Source organism: Hemitrygon akajei, chromosome 1, assembly GCF_048418815.1.
Source record: "Hemitrygon akajei chromosome 1, sHemAka1.3, whole genome shotgun sequence".
Lineage (NCBI taxonomy): Eukaryota > Metazoa > Chordata > Chondrichthyes > Myliobatiformes > Dasyatidae > Hemitrygon > Hemitrygon akajei.
Window position 1 is genome coordinate 163,543,260 of NC_133124.1, and position 18,414 is coordinate 163,561,673.

The 18,414-nt window shown below is 40.0% G+C and overlaps 1 long non-coding RNA gene across 1 annotated transcript in view; it reads right to left on the minus strand.

Moving 5' to 3' along the window:
• Positions 1-17,194: 17,194 nt before the first annotated feature.
• The window catches only part of LOC140731951 (uncharacterized), a 201,012-nt gene continuing 199,792 nt past the window's right edge, over positions 17,195-18,414 (minus strand). The window contains exon 6 of the long non-coding RNA XR_012099950.1: positions 17,195-17,802. This is a non-coding gene — a long non-coding RNA (uncharacterized lncRNA). The remainder of the gene's footprint in view (positions 17,803-18,414) is intronic.

Here is an 18,414-nt window from a genome sequence, read left to right on the forward strand (position 1 = left end):
ATGACCAAAGATAAAGTACAGTGGTTGAAGTAAGTAAAATAAAAAGATTAGTATGTCGAAAAGAAAACTTTAACTAGAATATAAAATATAGAGTCAACCTACACCAATAGCCAGAAACAAAATCTGGTTTTGGAAATAAAAACCATCTTGCACGATCAAAATCACTCATTTATTAGAAATGAGTGTCCGTAGCAGTAGGGAAGTTCTCATTCAGAAAGCTTCTCGCTTCAGATGTAGAAAGAAAAACACGCCGTGGTGCATTCGGAGGAGATATTCTGAACTTTGCTGGGTATAAGAGCGCAGGTTTTAGATTTTTCTCGTAACATTCAGACATCAGAGGTTTAAAAAGAAGCCTTGCCTTCATTACTTCTGGACTAAGATCGTCTACTAATCGAAAATTGTGATCTTGAAATTTAACCATCCCTACACGCCGAGCCACACGAATAAGTTGCTCTTTAACATGCACATAGTGAAATCGGACAATTACAACCAGTGGTTTAGCTGAAGCACTTGGTGATCGACGCATAATTCTGTGAGCGCGATCGAGTAACGGAGGTCTATCTGGAAAAACCCATCCTTTAAAAGTTGAGCAAAGTACTTCGAGGGGTCCCCTTGTTCAATACCTTCCGGGAGACCAAGTATGCGTAGGTTCTGTCTTCTGGACCGATTCTCAAAGTCAACACTCTTGGCTTTAAGTGTTTCCACCTGTTTAATCGTCGAAAGTAAGTTCTGCTCCAGTTTTTCAATTATCAAGTCTCGCTTCCGAGCGTCCTCTTGCAGAGTTGCGATTAGATAGATAGATAGATAGATAGATAGATACTTTCTTCATCCCCATGGGGAAATTCAACATTTTTTCCAATGTCCCATACACTTGTTGTAGCAAAAACTCATTACATACAATACTTAACTCAGTAATAATATGATATGCATCTAAATCACTAATTCAAAAAGCATTAATAATAGCTTTAAAAAAAAAAAAAAAAAAAAAGTTCTTAAGTCCTGGCAGTTGAATTGTAAAGCCTAATGGCATTGGGGAGTATTGACCTCTTCATCCTGTCTGAGGAGCATTGCATCGACAGTAACCTGTCGCTGAAACTGCTTCTCTGTCTCTGGATGGTGCTATGTAGAGGATGTTCAGGGTTTTCCATAATTGACCGTAGCCTACTCAGCGCCCTTCGCTCAGCTACTGATGTTAAACTCTCCAGTACTTTGCCCACGACAGAGCCCGCCTTCCTTATCAGCTTATTAAGACGTGAGGCGTCCTTCTTCTTAATGCTTCCTCCCCAACACGCCACCACAAAGAAGAGGGCGCTCTCAACAACTGACCTATAGAACATCATCAGCATCTCACTGCAGACATTGAATGACGCCAACCTTCTAAGGAAGTACAGTCGACTCTGTGCCTTCCTGCACAAGGCATCTGTGTTGGCAGTCCAGTCTAGCTTCTCGTCCAACTGTACTCCCAGATACTTGTAGGTCTTAACCTGCTCCACACATTCTCCATTAATGATCACTGGCTCCATATGAGGCCTAGATCTCCTAAAGTCCACCACCATCTCCTTGCTGCTGGTTAACTACTGAATCCGTCTTATCCATATAATCTTGAAAAGCCTTTATATCTTGTTTAAAAATTTGTCGTTGTTCTTCAAATTTTTGATTTAAAACCTCCAATAACATTTCATAAGTCAATTCAATGCGCTTAGGATCGGTCTGCTTTTTCTTCCTGTTCCCGTTAGGATCCTTCCCAGGTTCTCACCCTTTAGATCTAAGAGCCATTTCTGTATTCATTTCTTCAAAAATTCACAATAAACTCTTAAAGATAAGTCCAAAAAAATAGCAAGAATCTTTTGGTGTAGGTAAAAATAAGTTAAATAAGGGTGATCATAGGTTAAAAAAAGGTAAAGGTTATGGAGCGAATCTGAAACAGCGTCTCCATCAGCGTCTCCTGCTGACTTTTCTGGCTTCTCAAAGTATGGCTTTTTTGGTTGTATAATAATGCAGACTAAGTACAATTGTTCGAGGATGTAATTCAGGTGAACGCCGAGAAAATAGAATTCTATGGACTCTGTCAATTAAAGGGCTAGCTTCCAGGGTCTCACTAAAAAGTGTGTTCAACATATCTGAGAAGAATTTTAACAGATCGCCAGCTTCAGTATTTTCAGGCAGTCCCAGAATACGCAGATTGCTCCAACACCCTCTACTGTCTAAATCAACCATTTTTTTCGTCGTTTTAGATAGTTCCGAGGTAATTTCATTGATTTTCTTTTCCATCGAAGACATCTTCACTCCTTGTTCTTTAATAGTTTGCCTGAATTGATCATGTTCGTTCTAGATTCGATTTGTAGTCTGCTTAAGCGTCTGAAGTTGAAAGTCCAAATTCTTCAGAGAATCTGGCACACTAAAGATAGATTTTTCAAGCTTCCCGTTGGTGTCCGTCAGCTTATCAATCAGTGTTAAGCGATCCGAATTCTGACATCATGTCTTGTATTGAAGAAAATATTCCTGCTAAAGTAACAGGTTCCTCCGCTTTCTTTATTTATTCAGTTTGCTCCGTTTCAGGAAAAGTCTTGCCGCTTCCCAGTTCAATACCAGATCGACTCTTTCGGCCACCGTAATTAAATCGTAAACCCTTCAGTAGAAGTAATAAATCATCAAACGTAAAAGGAATCTGTCAGTGGGATATAAAGTATAAAGAAAAGTGGAGCCGCTGTAAATTGAGACCTACTCCATGAACTGCAAAATGGCAGATCACCAAGTGCACATCTACATTTCACAAACTGTAGAGAACATAAATACGAATATTCGAAAATTCATAAATTATACTGTAGTTTTCAAAACCTGTTACGTTCAGAAATTGTAACATACATAATTTATTCATGCTGCTTTCAAAAATTATGCAGTTTACAAATTATATATGTAATTTACTGTTTAATTTTTACAAACTTCAGAAATTATATGTGTAGGTTTCAAAAATTGTAGCTTTTAGAAGTTAAACATGAAGCTTTCAAAAAAATATAACACTGACAAATTGCATATTAGATTTCACCAATAAAAGCATTCACAAAGTATACATGTACTTTTCGCATATTGCAGTATGCACACTTTAGAATTTAGAAGTTATATATGTAATTCTATAAATTGTAGCTTTCACAAATTGTGACGATGAGAAATTGTAGTATTCACTAATCATACGTGAACTTTTCACAGATTCTACAGTTCACAAATTCTACCTGTAGCTTTCACAAACTATAATGTTTAGAAAGGATAACGAAGCTTTTGCAAATTCTAACATTCAAAATTTATATATATATATACAAACCATTCAAAAATTGTAATATTCACTACATATATATGATGTTTTTCATAAACTGTTAATGTTCACAAATACACCTGTCAAAAATTGCGATAAGTAGTTGTAGTGTTCATGATTTTAACACATGAAATATATATGTAATTTTCATAAATTGTAGCCTTCTCTAATTGTAGCGTTCACAAATTGTACACGTAGGTTCGATAAATGGTAACTTTTACAATCTTATACGTACTTTTCACAAATTGTAATCTTCACAATTTATATGTGTACATTTAAAAACGTAGCCATCACAAATTGTACATGTAGTTTCCCACATTTCAGCATTCACCAAGTACACATCTACATTTCACAACGAGTAGAGAACAGAAAATGTGTCATTCACGGATTAAACATGTAACTTTCGTAATTATACTGTAGCTTTCAAAATCTGATCGTTCAGTTATACATCATGTTTCACAAATTGTAGAATTAACAAAGTATACATGTACCTTTCACAAACTGCACTGCGCCTAAATGTTAGCATTTAAAATTTATATGTTATTTACATAGATTGTAACCTTCACAATTTATAATGTTACACTTAAAAATAGCAGTATTTGTAAATCATATAACGAGCCGTCACATATTATAGCGTTCACAAATCATATAGTTTAGTTTCATCAATTCTAACAGGCTCGAACATAAATGCATACAGGCTTGAGCATACCTTTAGTTTTCAAAATCTGTTGTGTTCCCATATTGTATCATTCACAAGTTATACCCATAGCTTTGAAAAACCGTACAGGTCAATTATATATGTAATTTTTACCAACTATATCCTTCAAAAATTGTAGCTTTCAAAGTTTTACATGAACCTTTCAAAAATGTAACACTCACAAATTATATATTAGTTTTTACCAATTTTAGTTTCTGCAACGTATGCATGTACTGATCACGTATTGCAGTCTCCACACATTTTAAATTACATGTGTAATTTGCATAAATTGTAACCTTCATAAAATCTGATAATGAGATATTGTAGCATTCACAAATTATGCGTGAAGTTTTCGCAAATTCTACAGTTCACAAATTATACCAGTAGTTTTCACAAACTTAACGCGTAAAAATTCTATCATTCAAAATTTATATACATATATAAACCATTCAGAAATTGTAATATTTAGTACCTATACATTTAATTTTCATAAACTAACTTCACAAATGATACCAGTAGTTTTCAAAAATTATGATCAGAAATTGTAGCATTTATAAATTGTACATGTAAACCACAAATTATTGTCACTGATAAATTATACATCTAAATTTAACAAATTATAATGTTCGTGAATTGTACATGTAGCATTCAAAAATGGTAATATTTAGAAACGATACGTGTAGCTTTAACAAATCTTAAACTTCAATATTAACATATTATTATCTTACACAAATTGTAATATTCACTAATTGTACATGCAACTTTCATTAACGGAAACTTTTACAAATGATACCAGTAGCTTAGAAAAATGGTGATCAAAATTAAACGTTTCATAAATTATAGATATAGCTTCAAAAACTATAGTCTTTAGAAATTATTTAAGTAGCGTTCAGAAATTATACACATAGATTTCACAAATGGTAACTTCTAAATTTTATACATCTACCTTTCACAAATTGTCGTATTAACAAATTATGCACGCAGGCTTCAGAAAGTGTAGCACTCGCAAATAATACCTGTATCTTCCACAATGTGAACTATTGGTGTGAATTTCATAAATAGTAACATTCAGAAATTGCAGCGCTCACAAATGCTCCATGCAATTTTCACAAAGGGTAACCTTCACAATTTCTATATGAGGCTTTCACAGAGGGTAGCGTTAACAAATTAAGCACGTAAATTTCATCAGTTCTAACTCTTACAAATTATCCCTGTTGCATTCAGAAATTGTAGCGTTCAACTAATATTTCCTTCACAAACTGTAGCCCTCACAAATTCACCGGCGTTCATAAATTGTCGTATTGAGGAGTTATAGATGAAGTTTGCTCACATTTTACTTTTATAAATTGAGGCTCTCGCAAAATCTACACCTGGATTTCAAAACCTATCGCATTGGCAACTTATACAGACAGCTTTCAGTGATCCTAATGTTCACGAATTATACGTGTAGAATCCTTACATTCTGACATCCACAAATCATTCCTGTATTTTTCAAAAATCTACATTTCACAAAATAGTTTCGTAATTTTTACAGATTCCTCGAACTATACACGCAGCTTTCAAAAACTGTACCCTTCAAACGATATACCTGAGACTTCCACAAAACGTTGTTTTCACAAATTGCTCACAAAATATATACGTCGCTTCTACAAACTGTACAAACAGATGTTTGGGCGGGGAATTTAACAGAGGTACGAATCTTACGCAGAGTGTGGTGGGTGCGAGTTATTCGTTGCCAAGGATTTGTGGAGACGCAGACACAATTTTTTAAACGCCCTTCTTGCTCAGGAGTAGCGCCGCCTGGGAATGTGCCTACTTAGCCCTGGCCTGATCACAGAACCGATTACAATCTCAAATTAATCTACTATGTTTGCCACCCTCTGACTAAAGCAATTTCTCCGCACCTCTGTTGTAAATGAACCGCCTTCAATCCTGAAGTCGTGCCCTCTTGTCCTATAATTCCCCCACCATAAGAAGTAACTTTGCCATATCTAATCTTTTCAGCCCTTTCAACATTCGGACTGCTTCTATGAGATTCCCCCCCTCCAGCGAATACAGCTCAAGATCTGCCAGACGTTGTGAAAGAAATTAATCCCACAGATTCCTCATCTCTGTTCTATTCTGTGGCTGTGCCCTCTGGTCCCTCCCACTGCCCCCTCCTCATCGTGCACCTCCTCTCTCGCCAACACGCCTCATAGCACCGGCCTCGACAACCTCCAAATCCCGCCAACCACTGAACCGTTCGGTTATCGGTTCCCCTCCCTCTCAGCGGCGGGGCATCGTAAGTCCCGGGACCCGTACCCCAGTTCACACCGTGCTGGGACGATTTAGTGCTCGGCCCCACATCATGAGTCCGACGGAGACAACGGGAAACGTGGTTCGGAGCGGGACCTGCTGTGTTTGCGCCCCGTCAACACACATAAATCCTTCGGCTACAATTGGACTGAAGCAACGGAAGAGCCTTCGTCCGTTAGCCCTGCCTTCACGGGCAGGCGGCCAGACCTGGGACGCGCACGCAGCTAGATTATTCGGAATTTCATGAATTCCTATTGCCCGCATTGTCTGCCTTCAGCACGCTCACAGCCAGTCAATGTTTAAATATTTACAAATTATACCGATTGCGCACACAAAATTGTACCGGCCACAAATTCTTCAGGTATCTTGTACCAGTTGTGGCATTCACGTTATACACATGTCGCTTGTGAAAATAGTGGGGTTCGCAAATTAAACATGCAACGTGCTCATCGGTCAAATGATACTTGTACCTTTCACAATTTGTAGCGTTCAGAAATGACACGTGTATTATCTACAAATTGTACAATGAATGGCGTATAAAGGAAGATTTCACCAATTGTGGCACACGTGTGCCCTTCAGCGTTCGTAGCCTTCACAAAGAGTACAGGTAACTTTCATAAACAGTAACGTTCGCAAATTATACCTGTAGCTTTCAAAATGTACCGTTCAAAAATATTACACGTCGATTTCAGAGATTGTAATGTTCGCGAATTATACACACAGGGTTCACAATTTCTAACTTCTACAAATTATACAAATAAGTTTTGCAAATTACGGTGTTTATAAGTTAAACATTGCCTTTCACAAATTATATATGTAGTTTTTGCAAACTGTAGTGTTCAGACATTACACATTAGCTTTCAAAAACTGTAAGCATCACAAATTATTATTCAAATGTTCACAAATTCTAGATTTCACGATGTATAAAAGAGATTCCAAAGTTAATGAAAGGATTAGATGAAGGAAAGAAGATTGGTCTTTCATTACGAATGGAAGTGGAAGGAATTAAGAGAGCTACAGTACTGAAGAAGTGCAACCCCGATCATACAGGGTCCAAACAGAAGAAGGAGCGGCGTTGAAAAGAAATCACAAAGACCTCAAGAAAGAGCCAACTTCAGAGTTTCAGTTAACTGATGCAGACCGGATGAAACATGGAAATAACAACGAAACACAAGAACTGTGTGAACCACTTAGGTCTACTCGTGTTCGTAAACCCCCAGAGAGACTGATAGAGACATGTTAAATTATGCATTTGTTCTGATTAATGTTGCTAATTGTTGATCTTTTTAAGGAAAGGAAGATATGGTGATACACGTGTCAGAACATGATTGGACAGAGCTCTGACCATCAGCAGAAATGAGAGAAAGATCCAGAATGATCGAGAAGTTCTAGTTACATTCTTCCAGAATATGTTTCTTTATGAGTAACCTACGGTACGCATTAATACAAAGAACATTTTTTTGGATACACCTGTACACCTTGTTAATGGAAATATCTAATGAGCCAATCATGCGACAGCAAATTAATGCATAAAAGCGTGTAAGAATGGTCAAGAGGTTCAGTTGGTATATTCGGGCTTCTACGAGATAGAGAATGGGACCCCAGAACACAGTATTTGCAGCCCTTTATTGTTTAATATTATGAGTTTCTCTGAGATGGGCAGCAGGGTGAGGAAATCACTTTTTGCAGGTGATGGAGCTTTATGGATCAGAGGGGAAAAGTCAATTTAACTGTATATAGGTTGAAATTAGCAAATAATAAGGTTGAACAGTGGGCAAACAGATGGGCTTTGAAGCTTTCAGTAGCTAAAACACAAGTTATATGTTTTACAAAGAGCATCAATAGACCTGCACTCAGTTTGATAATAGAGTAGGTGCTCCTGCAGTAGGTGCAGGAGCAGGCCATTCGGCCCTTCTAGCCAGCAGCGCCATTCACTGTGATCATGGCTGATCATACACAATCAGTACCCTGTTCCTGCCCTCTCCCCATACCCTTTGACCCCGCTATCTATAACAGCTCTATCTAACTCTCTCTTGAATGCATCCAGAGACTTGGCCTCCACTGCCTTCTGGGGCAGAGCATTCCACATATCCACCACTCTCTGGGTGAAAAAGTTTTTCCGCATCTCCTGTTCTAAATGGCCTACCCCTTATTCTTAAACTGTGGTCTCTAGTTCTGGACTCACCCATCAGCGGGAACATGCTTCCTGCCTCCAGCGTGTTCAATCCCTTAATAATCTTATATGTTTCAATCAGATCCCCTCTCATCCTTCTAAATTCCAGTGTATACAATGTATACAGTGTATATGTTGCCAGCGTTGGACGAGCTGAGTTATAGGGAAAGGCTGAACAGTTTAGGGCTTCGTTCTCTGCTGCAGAGGACAATGAGGGGAGATTGGGGAAGCCTTTTGGTTCGCCAGGAGGCTCCCATAGAGCGGGGGTTACTGTCATGGTCCGGTCCGTGAAATCCGCATTCAGGTTCACGGTCCGGTCCAGGTTCCTTATTCCAGGTTTTCCGGGTTTCCTCAGTTTCCGTTCTGGCTGCTGATTCTCTTTCAGTTGCTAGGTTTCAGAAAACCTGTTACAGTATCACCCACTCTTGCGGGAGGGAGGGAGGGAGGGAGAGAGAGAGAGGGAGAGAGAGAGAGAGGGAGAGAGGGAGAGAGGGAGAGAGGGGGAGAGAGAGAGAGAGAGAGAGAGAGAGAGAGAGAGAGAGAGAGAGAGAGAGAGAGAGAGAGAGAGAGAGAGAGAGAGAGAGAGAGAAAGCGAGGCTGAAGCGGGAGTCGCGCTGCGAGTAGACAAACATACCGAGAGGTGGTGACAGTTGACGGTGGTAGGGGGGGGTTGGGGGGGAGGAGGATGGGGGTGGGGAGAGAAAGAGAGAGAGAGAGAGAGAAAGAGGGAGAGAGGGAGAGGGAGAGATAGAGAAGATAGGGTTTTAAGCTTTCTGTAGATAAACCACAAATTGTATGTTTTACTAAGAGGATGAATAGACCAGCACGCAATTTAAAATGTTTGGTGTGCTACAAGCTCAGGCTTTAAGACTGTGTTGTGGTACAGTAAGGTCATCTCCTGTTACAGCTTCACTGATTGAAATGGGACCATAACCCTTACAGTTGCGGAGTTTGAAGTTATTGTTATCACACTGGGTTAAATTGAGGGGGCAGAGAAATAATAATCCTGTTAAAAGTGTGTTGGAAGACTGTTGGGAACATGAAGAGTATTTTTAGTTTTGAGCGTCTGGATTCTCATCATGCTGGGTATATGTAATTAGTTTTGCTAAAACAAGTGTATGGGACATTGGAAAAAATGTTGAATTTCCCCATGGGGATGAATAAAGTATCTATCTATCTATCTATCATGCAGTAACTTTTTGGTAACCCCACCATGTTTTTTCCCAATGCCTATAGTTGATTTTCGGTTGCAAGATTTAATGGTCCAAGGATCCTGATATGCCCAAAAGACATTTGGTTCATCAATATGTTAAGGAAAATTATTGTGATATGTTAACCATTTGTACTGATGGGTCCAAAAATAGATTAACTGGGAATGTCTGGATTACAGGAACAATACACAAACATCTCACTGATCATTTATCAGTGTATACAGCAGAATTAGTTGCCATCATTTTGGGTTTACAGTTAGAACCATAGAACCATAGAACATTACAGTACAGAAACAGGCCTTTTGGCCCTTCTTGGCTGTGCTGAACCTTTTTATTTGCCTAGCCCCACTGACCTGCACCTGGACCATATCCCTCCAAATCCCTTTCATCCATGTACCTGTCCAAGTCTTTCTTAAATGTTAAAAGTGAGCCTGCATTTACCACTTAATCTGGCAGCTCATTCCACACTCCCACCACTCTCTGTGTGAAGAAGCCCCCCCAAATGTTCCCTTTAAACTTAACCCCCTTCACCCTTAACCCATGTCCTCTGGTTTTTTTCTCCCCTAGTCTCAATGGAAAAATCCTGCTTGCATTCACTCTATCTATGCCCATCATAATTTTATATACCTCTATCAAATCTCCCCTCATTCTTCTACACTCCAGGGAATAAAGTCCTAACCTATTCAACCTTTCTCTGTAACTCAGTTCCTCAAGTCCTGGCAACATCCTTGTAAACCTTCTCTGCACTCTTTCAACCTTATTAATATCCTTCCTGTAATCCGGTGACCAAAACTGCACACAATACTACAAATTCGGCCTCACCAATGCCTTATACAACCTCACCATAACATTCCAACTCTTATACTCAATACCTTGATTTATAAAGGCCAATGTACCAAAAGCTCTCTTTCCGACCCTATCCACCTGTGACGCCACTGTTAGGGAATTTTGTATCTGTATTCCCAGATCCCTCTGTTCTACTGCACTCCTCAGTACCTTGTATGTTCTACCTTGGTTTGACCTTCCGAAGTGCAATACCTCACACTTGTCCACATTAAACTCCATCTGCCATTTTTCAGCCCATTCCTTCAACTGGTCCAGATCCCTCTGCAAGCTTTGAAAACCTTCCTCACTGTCCACTACACCTCCAATCTTTGTATCATCAGCAAATTTACTGATCCAATTTGCCACATTGTCATCCAGATCATTGATATAGATGACAAATAACAATGGACCCAGCACTGATCCCTTTTGCACACCATTAGTCACAGGCCTCCACTCAGAGAATCAATCCTCCACTATAACCCTCTGGCTTCTCCCATTCAGCCAATGTCTAATTGGTGAAAGAAATTTGTTCTTGTAAAGTTGTAATTTGTTCAGATTATTTTTCGGCTTTGACTAGTCTTAAAAAAGGTCATTCTAGCAGTAGGTCAGATTTATTGCAGGAAGCTCCTCAAACTTCACTTCATATTCAAAGTATTGCTCTATATGTCTACTTCTTATGGGTCCCTGCACACAGAGGTGTTGAGGGGAATGCCCGGGTTGCTTGTCTGGCCAAAATAGCTGTTAAAAGTTCACCTTTGAGTACAGACCCTCCTCTTTGCAAATCAGAAGCTGAAGGGGTGGTGGGATGTAGGATTATGGTAAGACTTGAGGGATAGTGACCGTAAGGGAGACTGCTTCACAGAAGACATAAAACTGTTGGATTGATGGGGGAAGGGGGGAAGAAGTGAAGGAATTATATTGACTCAGAATTGGGCATACTATGCTTAATTATTCCTTATACCTTCTTAAAAACATCACTCTGTTGTCATCATGATGAAACATTTGAACGCATTCTTTTACAACGTAAGCCATGTAAGGTTGAAAGAAAGCAAATGCAGGCTGCACTATTAGCTTTGGGAGGTGATGGTTTTCATTTAAACACTTTACCAAATTATGGAAGTGGCTTTAATTTCATTCACAATGTTGTCTTACATTTCTTACCATCTGCAGGGCTTTTGGGGGTAATTTAGTCTTCATCTGATAAAACGAGCAGGTATTTATTTCCCAACTCTCTACAACACACTCCAGTCCAGTTGGTGGTGGTAATGCACCTTTAGGTTGGGCTGCCAGCCGCCATTAAAATCGGAAGAAGAGGAAGAGGTTCAGTTGGGGGTTCGAGGCTTGGCTGGGAGGTGTGGCGGCTGGTGGTGCTGGGAGATAGTGTGGGTTCAGGTCGAGGCGAGGATCTGGACAGGGAACTGCAAATGGAGGATTCAAATGAACGTGGGTTGGTGGAAGGAGGTTGGAATGAAGTTGAATCTAATCTGGAAAACGAAAAAAGAAACATAATACTTGAATAAATTTGAAGCGATTGAGAGCAAGGGCGGGGTATTTTGAAAAAATACGGGAAGAAAGCTTCAAAATATTGTTTAAACTTGACCCGGAATGGCCTTCTTCAATCAACTACCGAGTTAAAATCGCCCATAGGGAATATAGATTATGCTCGTGCTTTAGGAGGAAGTGATGTGTTAATCATTTGTAGTGAGAAGGCATTCCGTTTGAAGACATTACTTGCAAAAGGTGGTATCTATGTTGCATAATGAAAATAGAGACATTAGGAGTGTTATCCAGGAGTTCTGGTGGAGATTTCGACAGGAGAGGTTAAATCTCATTTCTCGGGAGGCAAAGAGATTGCAAGTTGTCTGAAATGGGGAAAGGATGGGTAGTTTATCTGTACTGATTTATTTTGATGAGGTGAAGCTCCCTGATAAAGTTAGTTTGGGGTATGTTAGTTATAATGTACGAGCGTGTCCCACCTCCTCTTAAATGTTGCAAATGTCACAGGCTTGGGAATGTTGCGGCAGTACGTCATGGGAAACTAAGATGTAGTAAGTGTGGCGGGGAAGATAAATATGAAGATTGTGAACGTGTAATGTTAATTGTTATAATTGCAGAGGGGAATATACTGCAGCTATATCCTCTCTAGTGTGGCCCTTTACTGTTTCATAACATGAATGATATTTTCTCTGAGATGGGTACAGGGGTGGCTAAATCACTTTTTGCAGATGATGGAGCTATGTGGATTAGAGGTAGAAGTTTAAATGTAACAGTATATGGAATGCAATTAGTGATTAATAAGGTCGAACAGTGTGCAAATAGATGGGCTGTGAAGGTTTTGGTAGCTAAAACACAAGTTATGTGTTTTACAGAGGATCAATATTGGGACCTGCACTTGGTTTGAAATTTGTCAAACTCTGGAAGGTGTCAGTGATCAGATTATTTGGAATGTGGCTGGAGAATAGCCTGACATGGAAGCACCATATCAGTAAAATAATTGATAACTGTAAAGGGGCATTAAATATCCTTGGGTCTATGTGGTAACTCTTGGGGTGCTACACAAAAATCTCTGTGGATCATTTATATCTGTTTAAATTGGTACTTGATTATGGCTGTGTGACTTATGGCTCAGCTTCATCTTCAAATTAATAATGATTGGATGTGATACCAGCTCGGGCTTTAAAACTGTGTTAGACCATAAGACCATAGATATAGGAGCAGAAGTAGGCTATTCAGCCCATCGAGTCTGCTCCACCATTTAATCATGGGCTGATCCACTTCATCCTGTCATCTCCACTCCCCTGCTTTCAGCCCTTCTCCATTGATGCCCTGGCTAATCGAGAACCTATCCAGCTCTGCCTTAAATACACTTAATGACTTGGCCTCCACAGCCGCTCGTGGCAACAAATTCGACAGATTTACCACCCTCTGACTAAAGTAATCTCTCCACATCTCAGTTCTAAAAGGACGTCCTTCAATCCTGAAGTCGTGCCCTCTTGGCCTAGAATACCCTACCAAGGGAAATAACTTCCCGATATCTAATTTGTTCAGGCCTTTTAACATTTGGAATATTTCTATAAGATCCCCCCTCATCCTCATGAACTCCAGGGAATACAGCCCAAGACCTGCCAGACGTTCCTCATGCAGTAACCCTTTCATTCCTGAAATCATTCTCGTGAATCTTCTCTGAACACTCTCCAATGTCAGTATATCTTTTCTAAAATAAGGAGCCCAAAACTGCACACAATACTCCGTGTGGTCTCACGAGTGCCTTATAGAACCTCAACATCACATCCCAGCTCTTATATTCCATACCTCTAGAAATGAATGGCATTCGCCTTCTTCACAACCAACTCAACTTGCAGGTTAATCTTTAGGGTATCTTGCACAGGGACTTCCAAATCTCTTTTCATCTCTGCATTTTGAATTCTCTCCTCATCTAATTAATAGTCTGCCCGTTTATTTCTTCCATCAAAGTGCATGACCGTACACTTTCCAACATTGTATTTCATTTGCCACGTCTTTGCCCATTCCCCTCAACTATCCAAGTCTCTCTGCAAGCTTTCTGTTTCCTCAACATTATCACTCCTCCACCTATCTTTCTATCATCGGCAAATTTAGCCACAAATCCATTAATACCATAGTCTAAATCTTTGACGTACATTGTAAAAAGCAGTGGTCCCAACACTGACCCCTGTAGCACTGGTAACCGGCAGCCGGCCAGAATAGGATCCCTTTATTCCCACTCTCTGTTTTTGGCCGACCAACCAATGCTCCATCCCTGCTAGTAACTTCCCTGTAATTCCTTGGGCTCTTATCTTGTTAGGCAGCTGCATGTGTGGCACCTTGACAAAGGCCTTCTGAAGATCCAAGCACACCACGTCTACTGCATCTCCTTTGTCTATCCTGCTTGTAATTTCAGTAGGTTTATCAAGCAGGATCTTTCTTCCAAAAAACCATGCTGGCTTTGGCCTATCTTGTCATGTGCCATCATCTCAAGCCTAACAATCGCTTCCAACAATTTCCCAACCACTGATGACAGGCTAAAGGGTCTATAGTTTCCTTTCTGCTGCTTCCCACCCTTCTTAAAAAGCAGAGTAACATCTGCAATTTTCCAGTCATCCGGCACAAGGCCAGAATCTATCAATTCTTGAAAGATTATTGTTAACACCTCCACAGTCTCTCCAGCTAATTCCTTCATGACCAGAGGGTGCATTCCATCAGGTCTAGGAGATTTATCCACCCTCAGACCATTAAGCTTCCTGATTATGGAAATGAATAATCATGGCCAGCTTCTTCTCATAATTCATCTTTTCCTTCCAAATGACCTTCTTAGTTTCTTTCTGCAAGTTTTTAAAAGCTCTCCAGTCCTCTATCTTCCCACTAGCTCTGGCTTCCTTGAATGCCCTCTCTTTTGCTTCTACTTTGGCTCTGACTTCACTTGTCAGCAATGGTAGTGTCCTTCTTCCATTCAAAAATTTCTTCTTATTTGGACTATACCTGTCTTGCACTTCCCTCATTTCCCTCAGAGAGAGAGAGAGAGAGAGAGAGAGAGAGAAAGAGGGAGAGAGAGAGAGAGAGAGAGAGAGAGAGAGAGAGAGAGAGAGAGAGAGGGAGAGAAGATAGGGTTTTAAGCTTTCTGTAGATAAACCACAAATTGTATGTTTTACTAAGAGGATGAATAGACCAGCACGCAATTTAAAATGTTTGGTGTGCTACAAGCTCAGGCTTTAAGACTGTGTTGTGGTGCAGTGAGGTCATCTCCTGTTTCAGCTTCACTGGTTGAAATGGGACAATTACCCTTACAGTTGTGGAGGTTGCAGTTAGTGTTATCATACCGGGTTAACTTGGGGGAGCAGAGGAATGATCACCCAGTTAAAAGTGTGTTGGAAGACTGTTGGGAACATCACAAGAAGAGTGTTTTCACTTTTGGGTGGCTGGGATCTCATCTCACTAGGAATATGGGTTTGCTGGATTTTGCAATATGTCCCACTGTCGCTTCTTTGGTTTTGGTTTTCTTTGTCTGGTTTTTTCCCCAATCACTTCAGTTGATATTAGGTTGCTTGTTTTAATGAAGTCCAAGGATCCTTGTATGTCTGAGAGTCTGTTGGTTAATCAGTATATTAAGGGAAATTATTGTGATATGTTAATTACTTTTACTGATGGATAAAAATCTAATTAAGCTGGGACTGTTTGCGTGGTTATTTTTTGTGCTTGAATTACAGGGAGCCATAAAGAAATGTCTTACTAACCATTTATCAGTATGTACAGCAGAACTGGTTGCCATCATTTTGGACTTACAATGGATGGAAGAAATTTTTCCTTGCAAAGTTGTAACTCTCTACACCACACTCCAGTTCTGTCGGTGGTGTTAATGCACCTTTGACTTTGCAGTTAAAAGTCAGAAGAAGAAAGACGTTCAGTTGTTCAGACCAAACGTCAGAATGGGGAGGGAATGTGATCTAACTGAATCTAGTCTATTGTTGGTGCCAGACAGGGTGGTTTGAGTATCTCAAACTGCTGGTATCCTGGATTTTCATGCAGAAGTCTCTGGAGTTTAGAGAGAAATGTGTGAAAAGCAAAACTACACCTAGTGAGTGACAGTTATATCAAGAGGTTATAACAGGCAGCCTTCATAAATTGTCACAGTCTGTGATTATACGTGTACCTTCCCCAATGTGTAGACTCCAGAAATCATACATCAATCTTTCATTAATTGTAACTTTCAGAAATGGTGCCAGTAGTTTTCAAATTGTGGCAATCAGAAATCGTAGCGTTCTCCAGCAATCCTCCTTCTCCACCACCCACCCCCCGGCATCTTTTAAGTCTGTCATCTTCCCCTTCCTTCTCAGTCCTGAACAAGGGTCTCGGCCCGAAATGTTGACTGTTCGTTCACTTCCAGATGTTGCCTGACCTGCAGAGTTCCTTCAGAATTGTGTGTGTGTTGCTTTGGATTTCCAGCATCTGCAGAATTTCTTGTGTTCAGATTGCACCGGTAGGTTTCACAAATTGCAGTCTCCATGAGTGATACATGCAGCTTTCCAAAATTATAACGTTCACGTTATATATGTAACTTCTCTAAACTGTAGCATTCACAAATTGCTGATGTAGCTGTCAGAAATTCTAATATTCATGAAGAATATATATACTGTTTGGAAAATCGTAAACACAAGGGATTTGTAGAAATGTTAGTGGGATAGGTAGCAGGAGCAACGGCAAAGTCTCAGGAATGCAGGTCACTGGAGGAAAAACTGAAATTAACCGGTTCTGTTGCGAAGCGGGAAACAGAACACAGAACTGAACAACACTGGGACTGGTTTTGGCAAACTTATTAACCTGTGCCCACCAGATAGACACGATCAAAATTTTCAAAACTTTAAAATTGTTTAACATCATTTCCAGTACACAATTGTAAAGGAGAACAAAATAATTGTTACTCTGGATCCGATGCAGCACAGAAAAACAAACAAAAAATGAACACAATAATACTAAAAAAGCACACACAATACATATAAATGCATAAACAGCTTATAGACTTAGACTGAATGTGACATTAGGCTGTACATAATGTGACTGAAGGCAATAATAAAATAGTGGTGGCATTAGTGGACGTGCTGAAATAATTATCATTGCCCATCACAAAATGATATAACTACAGTAACTGGGCCCAGAACACTCGGACACTTCTGACTCAAGCATTTTATTAATTTTACTTGTAGACAAGGAGTACAACCTAGCCCCTGTCAGTGTTCTGAACTCTGAATATTCAAATTGACTTATTAGTTCTGGATATTGATCATTATAAGTTGTATATGTGTGAATTCCTTATTCACAAGATCATTCGCCATTCACAATAGACGTGTTAAACCCAACCGAAACTTCAAATGGACAGCCGATGATATTTAAAAAGTCAGTGAGGACAACAGAGCCTTTGTTGTTGGAGATGCTTAACATCTTTCTGTTATATTGTCGCTAGTTTGGATTGAGCAGGGGAGACTCCGGAAGTGACACTTGTCTACAGCTGCCCCGGGCTATCATTCTCTTTATCCCTTTGTTTACTGCAACTTCCACGGGTGAAGATATTGATCAGCCTTACTTCTTGGGGAAAGTAACTGTTTTTGAGTCTGGTGGTCCTGGCGTGGATTTGTGTAGCCTCCTCCCTGATGGGAGTGGGACAAGCAGTCCGTGAGCATGGTGAGTCAGACCCTTCATGATGTTATTGGCCCTTTTCCAGCATCTTGAAGGTGGGTAGGCCGGATGCAGTGATTCAGCGTTTAGGATGCCCTCTGTGCATCTGTAGAAACAGAACCAGGTTTCATATCAACGGCATGTGGCATGCAATTTGTTAACTTTACAGTACAATGCAAAACAACTTATAGAAAAGAACTCAATTACACTAAGTGTATATATAGGCATTAAACATTAAGTTAAATAAATAGTAAAAGAACAAATAAAAAAGGTAGTTATGTAGTGTTTCTGGGTTCAATGTAAATTCACAAATCGGATGGCAGAGGGGAAGAAGCTGTTCCTGAATCACTGAGTGTGTGACTTCAGTCTTCTGGACCTCCTTCCTGACGGTAACAGTGAGAAGAGGGCATGTCCTGGGTGGTGGGGGTCCTTAACGGTGGACACAAACCTTTTTCAGTCACCGCTGCTTGAAGATGTATTGGATATTACAAAGGCTGGTGTCCATGACCAACTTTACAACTCTCTGCAGCTCACTTCCATTCTGTGCAATGGCACTCCAGCCCACCCCCCTCCAGACCAGACGGTGATGCGACCAGTCTGAATGCTCTCCACGGAATGTCCGTAGACATTTGCGAGCGCTTTAGGTGACAGACCAAATCTCCTCAAACTCCGAATGAAATACAGACACTGTCTTGCCTTCTTTACAGTTCCATCGATA